The sequence below is a fragment of the Sciurus carolinensis genome, chromosome X, assembly GCF_902686445.1.
Source record: "Sciurus carolinensis chromosome X, mSciCar1.2, whole genome shotgun sequence".
In the NCBI taxonomy this organism is placed as follows: domain Eukaryota; kingdom Metazoa; phylum Chordata; class Mammalia; order Rodentia; family Sciuridae; genus Sciurus; species Sciurus carolinensis.
In genome coordinates, this window is record NC_062232.1 from 6,598,557 (window position 1) to 6,614,666 (window position 16,110).

Below are 16,110 nucleotides of genomic sequence, written 5' to 3' on the forward strand. Positions count from 1 at the left end.
TTCAGACTGGCGCCGGGCAACAGAGGTGTGTGCCTGTAATCTCAACTACTTGGGAGGTGGAAGCAAGAATATTGCAAGTTCAAGGCCAGTCTGGGCAATTTTGCAAAACCACTTTCAAAAACAACAACAACAACAAAATAACTCAGACTGTGGCTTTAATTTTCTAAGGATGGAACAGGACCACTGTCCTTAGGTCATTTGTGTGTCTGCTCTGTGTTGGAGGCTGGGGAGTATAACCGAGTCTAACATTCATTCGTTCTTTCACTCTTGAAACCAAACTTTTCCTACCAATTACCTTGGGAATCACAAGGATTTGAATTATGTCCCTCCCCACCAGTTTTTTATTTTGGAAACTTTCAACTTTAAGGAAAATTTGAAAAAGAAAAAGCAGAAAGGAAGGAAGGAAGGAAGAAAGAGAAAGAAAGAAAAAGAAAGAAAGGCAAAAGTGGAAAAAGACTACATACCCTTCACCTTGCCTCATATGGGCAGTTAGAACAGTGTCCTGCAATAGGGGAGGGAACCAGCTGTGGGGACAGCTAGATGAAGGATAGCCTTAGCAGAGGGGACAGCACTTGTGAATAAACTGAGGTGCAAATGGGTCTATGCTTCACCAAAGGTGAATGGCTATATGGGGATGGGCTCTGAAAGGGAGTGGGGCATTTGAAGTCAGTTTTGTTTTCCCTTTGGGAGGAGAGCAGACACAAGCAGAATCCTTAGGATCTTGAAGAGCCACATAAAGACCTGGACTCACAAGGCTTTCTGGCAGTTGGACAGTAAGTTTGGAAGCCAGGAGTCTAGTAAGGAGACTGTTGCAGATAGATGAGAAATAGGGAGACTTGCTCCAGAGAAGTTCTTGAATTCTGTGTATATTTCCAAGGAACAACCAACAGATTTGCTGGTGTATTGGAGATAAAATGGTACAGCCAAGTTGACATTTACTGAGATGAACTAGGTGAAGCAAGGAGCTCCATTTTGGACCTGCTGCATGATGGATGTCTAACTGACACCTGTCCCCAGAGTTCAGGGGAATCAAGTGTTGGAGGTAGAAATCAAGTCATTGACATATTGGTTGCATTAAAAGTCATTCCTAGTAACTTCTTAGGTCTAATGTTATCTTAAGAGCGAACAAAACCAACATTTTAAAAAGAATTTCAATATTGAGTTTTCAGGGAGTTACACCAATGTTAGATGCCAGAAGGACATCTAATAGAATTGCAGCTCTGTTGAGTCTTGATTGTTTGACCTTGTCAGACCTCTCTGAGCCTGGGTTTCTCCATCTCTGTGGAGTGGGCTACTGCCCTTGACCCAGCAGCATTGCTGTGAGAATTAAACCAGATAATCACTGTAAAGTGCTTGGCATGGAATATGATCATACAAATGGTAGATTTTCTCATTTTCTCCCACTATGAAGCCCTCTCATTACCTTTAATTGGGAATTATTTTGTGTTGTTAAAGGACACATAAAACTTTAATTATAAGAGCCCAAAAATAAACACAGATTGGGTTAGCCAATGCCTCTCTTCTTCTTAACTCCTGCAGTAACTTTTCCAAAACACAAAACAAAACACACACACACACACACACACACACACACACACACACACACACTGGACTCAGATCTCTTAAGGGTTGTGAAAAAATTTGCCGACTCCAAATTAATGGGAAGTTATACAAACCATTTAGAAGAAAATTCCATTTTTCTGTAACTTCATATTGTCTCAGAAGAAAAGAGTAAATAAGCATGGACAAGGCACTAGCCATTGATTAGTTTAAAATTTGGAGCAAGAGTTCATAAAACACAAAAATGTGCATAAGTTGCTCATTTTTAGACAACATAAAACCCAATACTCACCCTCTACACTTTCAGACAGACAAAAAAAAAATCTCTCCAGCATGGTTTTCATGTAGAAATGAGTCTGTTAGTAAAACCCATGGAAAAACAACCTTTTGTGGGCCTTGGATATTTCCCTTTAACACGATACAGCTAAGAGCCAAAGGGGGATAATGATCAAACAGGATTTGTCCCAAAGGTGACAACCCATCAGTCTTAATTCTTGGGACTTAGCTAAAGCTAGCCAGAATGGTCATGGAAACAAAAGTCTGGGTCATGCACAGGCTTCCCGGGCTTTTGTGGGTTGAAGCAGGACCAGGAACTTCCATCTCTGCCTGAGGCTGTGTGCGGGATGCGCACAGGCGCCTGGCGTGCTGTGATTACAGCTCTTCCTCAGTTCATTGGTAGTTAATTGGCTAGAAAGAAGCTACCATATGTGAAAGCAGATAGGGAGCATCTATTTTTGGCAGTTCCTCAACATCGCATTTCATTAAAGAAATGGTTTTTTTCTTTCCGAATCAGCAATAAGCAAAGAGCACCTTGTGGGGATTTCCAAACCCCTTTAGTCAGGGTTTGGCTCACAGAATGAAGGGAGCAATTTATATGTGATTCCAGCGTTTGTTATGGAACACATATTTCAAAGATTAAACAGCCGTCCTCAATCCAAACAGATTCTGTCAGAGAAATTGAAAACACATCCATAAATTCTCGGCCCACAGGCTGCCTGACAGGTTGGGTCCAGAGGATGCTTGCTGGTAGAATATTCCTTCCTTCTACCAGGCTCCATGTTCATTTCACACACACACACTCTCAGGGCTTCCACCTGTTTCCAGCTAATACAAACCCAAGCGGAAATTGGAGCTAGCTCCCTTTTGATGAACGGGTAGTTCCTTTTCTGCCATTTCTCAAACTTCAGCCTGTTCCCAAAAAGACATTTCCAGGAATGGATGCTGGGTGATTTACATGATCAACAAGGAACTTTCTCCAGGGAGTTGCCAAGCCCGAGTTACTGCCTGGGGCAGGAGTCTCCACCGGGTATTAGAGAGCTGGGCAGAAAGGGCAGGGCTGCTTGCATTGGAGATGCCCCACTGCTCATGGCTCCTGCAGGATACTACTGTTTGTGCTGGATGCTTTCAGGTGCCAGAAGACTAATGGGTTGTGTGGTTCACTAATTTCTGGTAGGTATATGAGAGTCCAGGCAGTCTCTTTTTTAGTTTCCAACTGAATACCCTGGGAGAAGTTAGTTTATTTTAGTGAACACAACCTGTCATCCAAAGGGCAGGGATGCAGGACCTTTCTTTATACTCCATCACCAGAAAGCACTAGGGCCCACCCTGGCCTGCAGTACTGTAGAGGATGTACCAATCTGAAATGCAGAACCCCAACCCCATCAAGGTCTGTAGGGGCCGAATTTACATCTTAAGCACCCCAGGTGATTTGTGTGCAGAGTGAGTCTGAGAAGACCTGCCTTAAGTGACAGGGGTTCAAATGAGATCACCTTCTAAGTTCACGTCCCTCTCTAAGATCCAATTTTCTCCAAGATTCTCTGACTTCCAAAGGAAGAGGGAATGATGGCGGTAGTCATCAGGCCAATGAAAGAGCCTAAGAAACAAGTGGAGAGAAACGTGGTAGGCAATCTTGAAGTCCCATTTCTCAGCTCGCAAACTTTCCCTGCCACAACTGCCCTCCTGCATGAAGCTGTCTTGGGGATTCTCAACCTGATCTCTACTGACATCGGGAGCCAGGTGAGTCTTCATGGTGGGGACTTATGCACTGTAGGATGTTGAGCAATTTTCCTGGCCTCTACCTACCAGATGCCAGTAGCTGTTCCCCCAGTTGTGACAACTCAAAATGTCTCCAGACATCACTGAGTGTCCTGGTGGGGTGGTTACAAATTCCCCTTTCCTTGCTCTAATTGCACAGAAGGAATACTGTGGTTTACAAAGCAGGGAAAAGGGAACGCTCTTTTTGTTGTTTTGGTGGACTTTTTGTAAAACTAGGTGAAAATCCCTAGTGTCAAACAAAGACTGAGAACTCCTTGCCTGCTGTGGTGCATCTGCATGGCTGCAGAGGAAATTTTCTCCTTAGCTTTTAAGCAGAAAGCCACACTCTAAGAAAAGCAGGTGCACTTGCTTCTTTCTGAGTACCCAATGGTAAACCCAAGATTTTCTGTGGGCCTCATTCTCACGCCAATTAATGATTTTGATACAAATGATTTCATTTTCTCAGGTCTGGGTGATCACCCTCATCTTTCTTCTTCAGTTGCCCCACTCCCCCGCATACATGCAAGCAGAGAGAGAAATCACTCTTGTCATTAGAAAGAATACCAACTAATAGCCAGGCACAGTGGTGCATGCCTGTAATCCCAAAGACTTGGGAGGCTGAGACAGGAGGATTGAAAGTTCAAGGCCAGCCTCAGCAACTTAGCAAGATGAGCAATTAAAAGGGCTGGGGATGTAGCTCAGTGGTAAAGCACCCCTGTGTTAAATTTCTGGTACAAACAAACAAACAAAAAAACCACAATTGCTTCCTTGAATCAACTTTGAAAAATTTTGTGTCTTTATTGGGAGCTTAGAGGTAAGCAAACCATAGACATGGCTAAATTCATCCCACCACTTGTTTTTGTAGGTAAACTTTTTTTGGAAAACAGCCACACCTAATTGTTTATGTATCGTCTGTGACTATTTGTTTGATTTTGTCTATGGCTGCTTTTGTACTACAATGGCACAGGTAAGTAATTGCAACAGACATCTGGCCTGCAAAGCCTAAAATATTTACTATCAGGCCCTTTAAGGAAAGTTTGCTAGCCCCTTAGAGTAAATTAGGGTCACTAGACCATTGGATAGCCACCAAGAGTAATTTAACTTTCTTATAACCAGTGGAAAATATGAAGAAATGTTTTAAAAACAGAAGCAAGGAGAAACATGTATGTCTAATAAGATGGATTTGTTAAAATGCTTTTTTATCCTCCAAGTATGCAAGAAATATCAGTCTGACTTAGATATTAATAGTGGTATGAATGGCCTCTGTTAAATTTAAATGTATTCTGTGAGGGAAAATGGACCTAACATTTGAGTAGCTCTGTGTCATTTACAAAGATTTTAGCATTTACTTATATTTATTAGTCTCAATGATCCTGTGAAGAAAATTTATTATTCCCATTATTCGGAAAGTGATACTGAGACTCAGAGAGGTTAAAGCACAGGATAATCATCTATCTATGGAGATTTTACAAAACACTGAGTCCTGGAGCCATGCCCTGAGATTTTGATTAAGTCACTCTTAGGTGAGGTCTGCTATCAACTTTATAAAAGGTGGATGTGTGATTCTGATGTGGGCTCAAGGCTGAGAAGTTCTGGACTCCATGGACTTGCCCAGGTTGATATAGGTAGGAAGTAGTCTGCTTGGGGGGAACTCAAGGCTCTTGGTAACTTCGAGTTCAGGAACATTTTCCTTCCACATGTCAACCCACCTGAGCTCTAACCTTCTCAGTACAAGTGGTTGGTCTAACCTTGTGGTTCTCAAAGCATGATCCTTGGACTAGCAACATCAGGATCGCTGGGAATTGATTAGAAATACAAATTCTCTACCCTAACCTGGGCTGAGTCAGAAAGTGCAGGGGCTGGGCCTATCCATCTGTGTTTTAACAAGCCCTCCAGCTGATTCTGAGGCAGCTGCAGTTTGAGACCCACAGGCCTATGGAAGTGGGATAGGGAATAGATGAGTTTTCATGGAGATAAGGTGCTAAAACCAGCACACACGCACATGCATACACATGCACATATGCTGTGCGCACGCCTGGAAAAGACCCTGCCTTTGGAAAATTAGCACTAGGGGTGGAGGGGCAGAATGAGTGTGAGAAGTGATGGGAAAAGGAAGAGTCCATAGGCATCTGGGGAAGCGTGAAGAAGCCAGGGTGGCACAGGACCTCACCAGCATCCCAGTATGAGCATCTGCAAACTTAATTTGCCTGTGGGCAGCCTAGAAGGTGTCAGTGAAAATTTGTGCATTCCTTCACTGTGCTGGCAAGTCAGAGGATTTTGTTGTTTGTTTTGCTGTTTCATTTTTTGCTTTTTAAAGTTTCTTTTCCTGATTCAAGCACTTTGTAGAGATGAACATTCTTGTGTGATTAAATGAGCCCCCTTCTGCTTAGAGCCAAAGTCACATTCTTTGCTTCGATTTGATCCCAGGTGCTCCTTTTTAATTGCATTTCGTATTCAACTGTGTAGCCATCCCCTTCCAGGAGAGGGCTGGCCCCCTAATCACCACAGTTCTTTTGCCCCTGCAGCTGGGACTTCAAAGGCCCCAGAAGTCATATTGTAATGTGAGCTCCAAATTGTCCCTGAGAAGGAACCCAGACAGACATCCTCAGTCAAGACTCATCAAGGGGAAGGGATACCTCAGTGTGGCATGGGGTGAAAGAATGCGGCCTTATCCTCAGTCTCTCTCAGAGCCACTTCCCTCCCCCAAAGCACCACCATTCCCAATCTGAAAACCACAGCAAGACATACATAATTCAAGGCTATCCAACGGTCTCCCAGAGAGAGGGGACAGACATGTATGCCCAGAAAAGAATGTTTGTTTCAAGCAAATGTTCACAGCGCCAGCTGCCAATGGGAGAAGAAAAGCAGAGAGGAGGACTCCCACAGGCCGACATGGGAAAGTATAAACAACCATTCCAGGCTCCACAGAAGGGCGCAGGGTAGGTGAGATCACATCGTCTGATTTGGCTTTTGTTTTTATAATCACTGGACCTACAGAATGTAACTGCAAAGCACATGCTGTTTCCAGAATGGGTGGAACCATGTGAGCTCATGACAGTTTCAAGTCGGCACTTTGACATTCAAGTTGGACTCCAAGAGTTAACAAGAGCAGGCCTTGCTTTAAATAGTAGTTTAATTTTAACTTCCAAAGCACGGTCCCTGGAAGCAGATGGGGTAACTTGTGCTTCTATTTTCTTTCTTCAGCACGGAGCTAATATAGAATATTGATTCCTAATGTGGGAATTCAGTGGGTGAAAAACTGGGGTTGATTTTCTTGGTCAAATCCACAAATTTCTCGAGGTCTGGGAGCTATAGCTCCATTATCTTTCTTCAGTGTCAGTTCTAGTTTTGTGAATATTGAGGACAATCTACGTATATTTTGGAGAATAGATCAATGCTGAAAGCCTATTCTTCAGTGGTGACCTTTAAGAGAAAATCATGAAAATCATCCTGACAGAGTTTTCTGGAGATGTAGAGTATTTCCCCCCCAAAGGCCCATCTGCCATTGTGGAAAATGTCACATAAAAGACTAGGTGTCAAAAGAAAATGGCAATCGGCTTGGGGCTGCATGGCCTGAGAGGGGCTGCTTAGTTGAGAAACCCTGAACTTCCAGAGTGAATATGAAAGTGGAGTCTGAAGACCATCCATGCCCTGGCATATCTTTGATCAAACTGAACCTGCAAAGAAGTGTGGCAGGCTCTAAATGCCACAGAGACTAACTGCTTAGAAAACCCACGCCAGTGACTTCACTGAACATGTCACATCAAAGGAGAAAAATGCCCCACTGGCTGGAAAGTTCTTTTGGTGTTCAATGTCAAGAGAGAATAGAAATGAGATTAAATTTCAGTATTTCTGGATTTGGTTAATAGATTCTCTCTCTCTTTCAAATATAAGAACTTTAAGTGATTCTGTTGCTTTAGTAGAAAAAGATCCAAAAGGTGTATCTGACGAGGTCTGAAGGGCAATAAAAATATAGCTGTAGATAGAGAGAGCATCATAATTTTAGAGAATTGGTTTAAGAAATTATTTTCAGCCACAACATTGAAGATAGCTACAATTCAGTGCAGATACTTCCAAAGGTAGACTCCAGGTTTGTAGGAAAATACTAGGATACTCTTTGCAATGTGACTGAAGGACTTAAGGCCACCTCAAAATATGCTGCTCTGGAATAATGGCTATTTTTAATTAAAGGCACTTAATAAACAGCAGGTGCAGGCTGGGGATGTGGTTCAGTGGTAGAGCACTTGCCCTAGCATGTGCAAGACCCTGGGTTCCATCCCCTGTCCCCCCTGACACATATACAAACACATACACACAAATGCCCCCAATCCCAGTAGGTGCAGGGGTGCAGAAAGATCACATTGATCTTCATTCTGTTTCTTAAAAGCAGGAGGTAAAATTCCCATGTGAAAAATGTCCTTCTTATATGAAATGGAATAACCTTATTATCATCAATGATGTGAAGTTGAAACTGAGAGAACGCTGTAAGAACTTGTTAAAGTAGCTCTAATCTTTCAAGCCTCCCTACATAATTTAGTTGGTTCTCACAACTCACTATTCTTTGTCCAATTCCATATATAAGAGATTGACTCTAACTGCTTTTCTTTATGAGATTCTTCATTCTTTATGAGGGCTCACGTGTCTCATAAAACTTGTATTAGATAAATTTGTATGCTTTTCTCCTCTTAAGATATCTTACATAAATTTAATTCTCAGGCCCAGTCAGAAACATAAGAGGATGGAGGTGGAGTTTTGCTACTTCAACAGCTTCTTTCTTTAGCATGCAAGGAGTCTAAAGAGGATGTTGGAGAATAATATTGGATGAATAAAAATACTAATTCGTATTTTATTTAAAGAAAGAATATTATGTACTTTTGAGTATTTCATGTCATTAAAAAATCACTTATACCCCACTTTGCAGTTGCTAATGCAGAGCTCCCTTGGTGGATATCAGCTCTGGTACCCTACAACAGCCATGAAAACTCATGGCATCTTGTACCCAGAAGATTCCATAATTAAGGTCCAAGAAGTCGAAGGTAGTGCAAACATTTCATTTATATTTCCTTTAGTTGCCCTGGGTCAAAAGGTCAAGCCGACTTCTTCTTCCTCCTTTTCTCTCACATTCATTCCAAGTGTCTGGCTCCATCCCACTGCCCCTCCTATGCTTGAGATAAAAAATGCCATTTCTCTTTAACTTGTGCCAGCCAAAGTGTCCCCAGCCACCTTGGAGTCTTTTGTGTTTTGGAGGGAAGCAACCACAAGTTAAATAAGTCTCTACTCACTTAAATCTATCACTTTTCACAATCATGGTTGATAGATTTTTATTTGCTAAAACTCAACTTCACCCCACTTGGAACTAAAGGTCTGAAAAAGCCAGATTGGGAACCAGGTGTTGCCAAAGCAAAACCACTTTAACTGGGATCTGATTTAGGATCATATTATTCTGACCATCATCTTTATAAAGGCAAAGCCAGACGAAACTTACCTGTTGAAGAGCTTTGCCTTTGGCATAGAATGGACATGATTTTGAGTCTAGGCTCTGCTGCTTCCTAGCGGTGTAAACTTCAGCAAATTACTTGACCTAAGATTTAGTTTTCCCATCTATAAAAGATGTTAATTAATCTATCTATATGTACTTGTTGAGCATGGTAGCTGGCATACATAGCATAAATGCTCACAAATATGATTGTGACAGAGAAAGTTGATGCTCACCAAATCCATGTTCTCCCTCTTTTCTAGGCTCACAGCTAGATCACATTTTCCAACTTCCCTTCCAGGTAGGTGTGGTCATGTACTGGTTCAGCCAATGGAATGTGAGTAGAAAGGAGGTTCATAAACCCCAGGTGTGATCTTCTTTCTTCCTCTCTGCTGGATTAGAATGGAGATGGCCCAGGGTGACCATGGGAGCCATGTGTTGGAGATGGCAGATCTGCTGTCAGCCTGAGCCTCTGAAGGACTGTGGAGGAGGACTCGCCAGTGGCCTGTTTACCTGCCTAGTACTATCATGTGAGTAAGAGATCAAACTCTGTGGCACTGAGTCATTTTCCATTTTGGTGTCAGTTTGATAAAGCAAATAGTCTACCCAGACTCAGCAGTTATTACCATTATAAATTTCTATAAGGCTACAGTTTTATGAAGAAGTCAACTTGTAGCAGCTCACAAGAGTTAATGGGTAAATTTGCAGGAGTTTCATGAACCATTGATGTCATACTCCTAGCTTAAAATCAGCCATGATGGGAATGGTTACACCACAGATATTGGCAGATACTACAAACCAGAACCCCTTTTCCCCACTGGAATATTTACCAGAATACCACTTACAGGAAATAGATCATTTTCCTCTTTGTCTTGTCCCAATCCTTTACAACCTAGTGCATTTTATATATGTATGACCCAAAAAAGTGTTTGTGGCTGGGAACCAGGATAAAACTTAAACAGATTATGAGAGGAAACATAAAAGAAGGAAAGCTAATACTTATGGTTAGATGAAACATGTGAAGAAGGGGTAAGAGCAGTCTAATCTTTGTCCTTCTATAATAAGGATATCTGGAGCTAGTGATATATTTTGATGTCTTGATTCTCTTTAGAAATTTCAGGTCTTCAACCTCCTTTACCTCCCCTACCTTGACTGGTTGTCACTGGTCTCTCTGCAAGTGGGTGTCTTCTGAAGCACACGGATTCTCTCCTCACTCCCAAGCACTCCATAATGACAAGCACTGGTAAGGTGTCTTCATGCTCCTACAAAAGAGGCTGAAGCCAGCACAGAGGGGGCTGCCTCAGTCTGGGCTCCCCAGACAGTAGGCCTTGGGACAAAGAGTCAAATACAACTTATTTATCTGGAATGTGATGCCAGGAAATGGCCTGAGGGAGTAGGGAAGAAGGGAAGCAGGGAAGGGGAGGCAGTCAACAAAGGGGATGTTATCTAGCTGTGGGCAGCTGGAGGAACTGGCAAGCAATATAGAATATGCATTTCAGAGTTCTTGTTCCAAAACGGGACAAGAGGCCTGGGCTCTATTAGCTCTCTTTCAGTCATTGGTCAGTGTGGTGCTATATGCCTAGGATTCCCATAGCCACTTCAGACAACCAGATGGTCTGTTCTTTCACAATCTAACCCTGAGACTCTCTTTACTCTGCCACATCTTCCTTATGTGTGAGGCCATACTTATCAGAAGTGAGCTAACTCCTTTATTCTGGATTTCACATGTATTCTCTTAGCAGCCCTCAGTTGTTACTACAATCACATACCACCCAGACCTCTGTATGCACTTAATTCCCTTTGGTACATTCTTGTACACGAACAATTTAAATCACAATGTCAAAACTTGAATGAGGATCCTTCTGTTATAGTATAACATGATTATGATCACCTTGAGTTAAATATATGTTTTATTGGAATTTCTGCACTGTGATAGACACAAAAACTGCCCCCAGTGAATATGTTGTCCTACATGGCAAAAGGGACTTTGTAGATGTGATTAAAGATTTTCCTGGATTATTCAGATGGGCCCGAAGTGATCATAAGAGTTCTCATAAGAGAGAAGTAGAATGGTCAGGGTCAGAGAAGGAGGTATAACCACAGAAGCAGATATAATTAATGCAGAACCATGAGAAAAAACATGGGCAACTTCTAAAAGTTGGAAAAGGCAAAGAAGATTATCCCCTAAATCCTGCAGAAAGAATGCAGCTGTACCCAACCCCTTTATATCAGCCCGTAAGGTCCATTCAGGTTTCTGCCTTCTAGAACTGTGAAAGAGTACATGTGTGTTGTTTTAAGCCACCAAGTTTGTGGTAATTTGTTGTGACAGCAATATGAAACTAATATGTGTTCAAGTTTTTAAAGTTATCTATTTTTCAATTGCTTTTTGGGGATCCAGCAAAATTGTGATTTTAGCTGTCTTTTTTCAGCTGGTTTCAGGAATCAACTTTGTGGATTAACCGAAACCAAATCAAGGTCTGGGTTGTCTACTCTCTGAGGTCCACTTTCATTACTGCCTAGTGGCTTCTCAGGGCAGAAACCCTGGCCTCACACATAGGTAGGCTACATGGTGGGCTATTGCCCCAGGGAAATTGGCTGCTGATGGCACCTGCAGATTGTGGTTCAATTATTCTGGATTAACTGCTGCCTTTGATTACCTGCACATTTTTTTTGGTGTGGCTAATCCTTCATCCAGATAATTAAAACTTCTCCTCCAGAACATGCTATGTTCTGGGGCACTTGAAATCCTATGGTTTTCTTCCTCTGTTTCTTGGGGAGTGCCTTTAAAGCACCAATAAATTATGTGCCTGCCAAATCACTTGGCTATTCCATGAATGTTCTTCATTCTGGATAATAAAAGAAAATGTTTCCTGAACACTTCACTGTGCCAAACTCTAGGCTGAACACTTTTTATGTTCATTGCACTTTTGAATACTCACTCTGAGCTGAGTGCACTATGGCTCCTCACATTTTACAGATGAACACATGAGGGTTGGAGAGGTTTTGTAGTTTGTGGATACTCCCATGCCTCATGCATGGCAGAGTTCTACTCTGAAGTCAAGTAACTCAATTCTCAAACCCACACTTCTAATCAGCAATGATATTACTATACCATTTTTGGAAATGACCTAAGTTTTTTTCCCAGAATTAGAGCTGAAGTTAGCATCTTGCTTTAACTGGGAGTAAAAATTCCAAGAGTCAGGAGGCCAAAATCACCCCTGTGTTAACTATGCATTTTCTCCTGGACACATGCTTGTCTGATGCATGAGAGGGACTGTTTGTGTGGTCGTCCCGTGCTCCTTTTTATTTCAGAATACTGGACTTCACCTCCACCATGCAAAGAAGTGAAGACTAGAAGTCTCTTAATGTTTAGTGATCAAAATGGATTAAAAAGGGTTCCTGTTTGTGTCCATTGGTGTCTCAGAGAGAGGCCTAAATAACAAAGAAGACAGTGGTTATTTCTGCATTTCAGCTGCCACAGTTCAGTTTTATTTCCCATCTGCTTTGCCTGTTGATGGCCCTACCGTGCTGTTCAGTTGATCTGATGGCTAACTCAAATACTTGAGTTCCTTTCTTTTATATTAGAGGCAAAAATACCAACACAGGGCCTCTTGATAAGGGGTGATTTTTCTCCTCAGGGGACATTTGGCGATATCTGTAGACATTTTTGATTGTCACAACTGGGGGAGGATGCTACTGGTATCTAGTGGATTGTATTAGTTTCCTGATATTGGTGTACACATCAAAATGCCACAAACTTGGTGGCCTAAATGAACAGATATTTATCCTCTCACGCTTCTGGAGGTCAGAAGTCTGAAATGGAGGTGCCAGCAGGGTTGGTCCCTCTAGAGGCTCCAAGGGAGAAACCTTTCCATGCCTCTCCTAGATTCTGGTGACTGCAGCTATTGTTGGTATTTCATGGCTTGTGGCTGCATCACTCTAGTCTCTGCCTCAGACTTTATATGGCATTCTTCTCTGTCTTGCATCTCAAATCACCCTTTCCTTTCTCTTATAAGGGCACCTGTCATTGGATTTAGGGCCTGTCCTGAACTCGGGTGAGCTCATTTTGAGATCCTTAACTTGATTACATCTGCAAAGACAAATGTTATTTCCAAATAAGGTCACATTCACAGATGCTGCAGGTTAGGACTTGGGAATATCTTTGGGGAAGATGCTACTTAACTTGCTACATGAATAGAGGTCAGGGAGGCTAATAAACACTCTACAATGCCCAGGACAGCCTTAAAGCAAACAGGTTGAAAAATACTGCTCTGCCCCGAGTGAAAAAATTTTCTAAAGCAGAGAACACCTCTCCTCATGTTTTAAGCCTTCAACCAGCCATGACACACAGTGCCACCCAGTGCAGGCAATGTGGCCAGATGCCAACTGGCACCTCCATGTTCTGCAGTGTGAACCATCATTTCCAATATGTGGAGGCCACTTGTGCCCAGTAGGTGGCATTCAAATACCCCATATAGCTGAGCCTGGTGAGCAGATAACAAAAAGGGTAAGAAATTAATGCAACTTGTTGAAATGTGTAGATTCAGGTATATAAATCTATAATTTGCATTTCTCTCTTAAATGCAACTTAAGAATATCTGATTTCCTAACATAGGTTCTCAAGATTTCTGCCTTCTCTATCCCCCTTGTGTACCTTAATGATTAATCTATTTGGAAAAAGTGAGAATTTATACCAGAGTATCACAAAGTTTACTATATGGAACTAGATAATAAACATTATGGGCTTTGCAGACCAAGAGTTAAAACTGAGGATATCATGTGGGTACTGATATAATAAGGGAGATAAATTCTGCTACACCCTATCCCTTTTGCCTGGAGTGGCTGGTCCTGGGTGTTGGGTGATTTTGTGCCCAGTTACTACTTGTTTTAGACTTTCTCATGAGGAAGAGTGACTGACTCTAGTGTTGGAGCCTGGTTTCAGGGGTGGGGGGCATGTGGTGAGTGGGACTGGGGGAGGCTTGTTACCTTGATAAGTTTTACTCTTTACCTTGGTGATACCCAGGTCCTGGTATACCCTTATGTACTCCTGGAGATCTAGGCCATTTGACTTGGTTTCTGGCCAGAAGGTTCCTAGACTGCTGTGTGCCTAGCAGTTGTCAACAGCAAAGGCTGTTGCATCTCAATGTGTAGATGCTGGCCAGTATACTTCCTGAGCAGTAGCTACTGACCTGGGAGGCAGACTCTAGGAGCAGAGGCAGAAATAGGAGTGGAGGAAGATGCCCTGGCTGGTATCCCAGCTCACCATGTCAGTCTGTTCCTGTCATGTCTTCTGGCTACACAGACACAGGCTGTGGGCTGGATTTGGCCCACTGGCCATAGTTACCAGACCCCTGCTTGACCATATGACAAATACTCAATTAGTCCTTTTTGGCTTGACAAACTACATGTTTCCTTTGTGAAAGCATAATGTTGAAAGCAGTGGGAACCATCTGATTCCCTTTTGTTAAACCAGTCCCTGGGTTTTTATAGATTATACATCAAGGTTTAAAAAAATGAGTGCTGCAAAGCTTCCCTTTGCAAATTAGTAGGCAGGCCAAAAGGTGCAAAGGAACAAGATGCTGAAAGAGATGTTTTTGCCCTTTGTGTTTTAAAGTTTAGTTCCTTTCCTTGTAAACTCCCAATCATCCTATTGGAGTGCATAATCCTGAAAAAATTCAGGCACTAGAGATCAGATCCTATTTATTCTTGTGATATATGTTTAGTTTTGGCAAACTAATGTTTTGGGAATGGTGATCAATGAATTTATCTTGTCTTTTATCATATAATCCTCAAAGACAAATATTGGAAGCAGTGTGTTTGGAAAGAATAAAAGAGCAGTGAACTCCAACATCCAAAGTTTTAAATGTCATGAACTGCACGCTGCATGAGCCAACCATCTGGCATTTGCAATGTGGATGCATTGGGTAAGACAAAATGCCTTCATAGTCAAACCCCAGAAAATTGTCTGCTATCACAGTAGCGACTGCTGTCTGCCAGCAAGTGTTCTTCCCTCGCTTAGAAACATCATCAAAATGTGTTCTGGGAAGTGAGATGCCACCTCCCATTTTATTTCTATGACCTCATACCATATCCTTCTTTGGATGTGAACCTCCCAATCCTCTCTAAGCAGGTTAAGATGAGGCTGGTGGGATGTCAGCTCTTGCACTCCTTCTTTTTGAGCTTGATCAAAAGCCTGGGGCCCTTTCCAGCATCCTTAATTGTGCACAAATTCATAGCTAACTAAAATTCTGGCCCATCACTCTGCCATGGAAGTGATCAACAATCACCAGAAACAGAGGTATAGGAAAGAGGGCAGAAATTGGTTTCAGATTTCCCAAACTGTGTTCCAGCCTCAGTGAATAATTGGATTTAGTGATCTGATTGGCACTGACAAGGAAAATATCTTGGAGAGCTTGATGTTCAGAGACATGGTCAAAGATGGTAGAATGGCTCACTTGTGTCTCCAGACTCAAATCCTTGCCAATGCCCAGACAGATGGAGTCTGTGTGAGGAAAGAGGCACTGGGTGGGGGAGGTCTGCCTGCCTCCTGGGTCCTTCTTCACCTTCTGTGGCACCTGCTATTTCTCTACTGGGGTTTTTTTCTGGGCCTGTGCAACATGTCTATAACTTTGAGAAGAGTAACAGTAATCAATATTCTCCTTCCAGCCTTAAATATCAAGCCCACAGTGTTTCAGCTGTGGCATGCTCATCTGTACGAGCTCTTTCAATGACCTTATCTAGGCTCTTGGTTTTGGCCATCTCTACTCAATCCCTGACTTGGGTCTGTCTCCAAAACTCAAGACTGTCTTCTCTAACTTCCAGTTTGGATGCAGCTGCAGGCCCCCAGGGGCACTTCAGACTCAATGTATGTCTACAAGACACACCATTTACATTGAAAGACACCAATAGAGTGAGAGATTTGGTATTTCTAAGGAGATTTGGCATTTACCAAAGATTGGCATCCCCACATATGTGGGAGGAGGTAGATGGGGAGGAGTCAGTGAGGACACTTCATCTTACTGGAGCTGACTGGGAGTACA

At 42.4% G+C, this 16,110-nt stretch overlaps 1 pseudogene; it reads left to right on the forward strand.

Moving 5' to 3' along the window:
- Positions 1 to 3,402: 3,402 nt before the first annotated feature.
- Positions 3,403 to 16,110, forward strand: part of LOC124972250 (RNA 3'-terminal phosphate cyclase-like protein) — a 34,034-nt pseudogene continuing 21,326 nt past the window's right edge.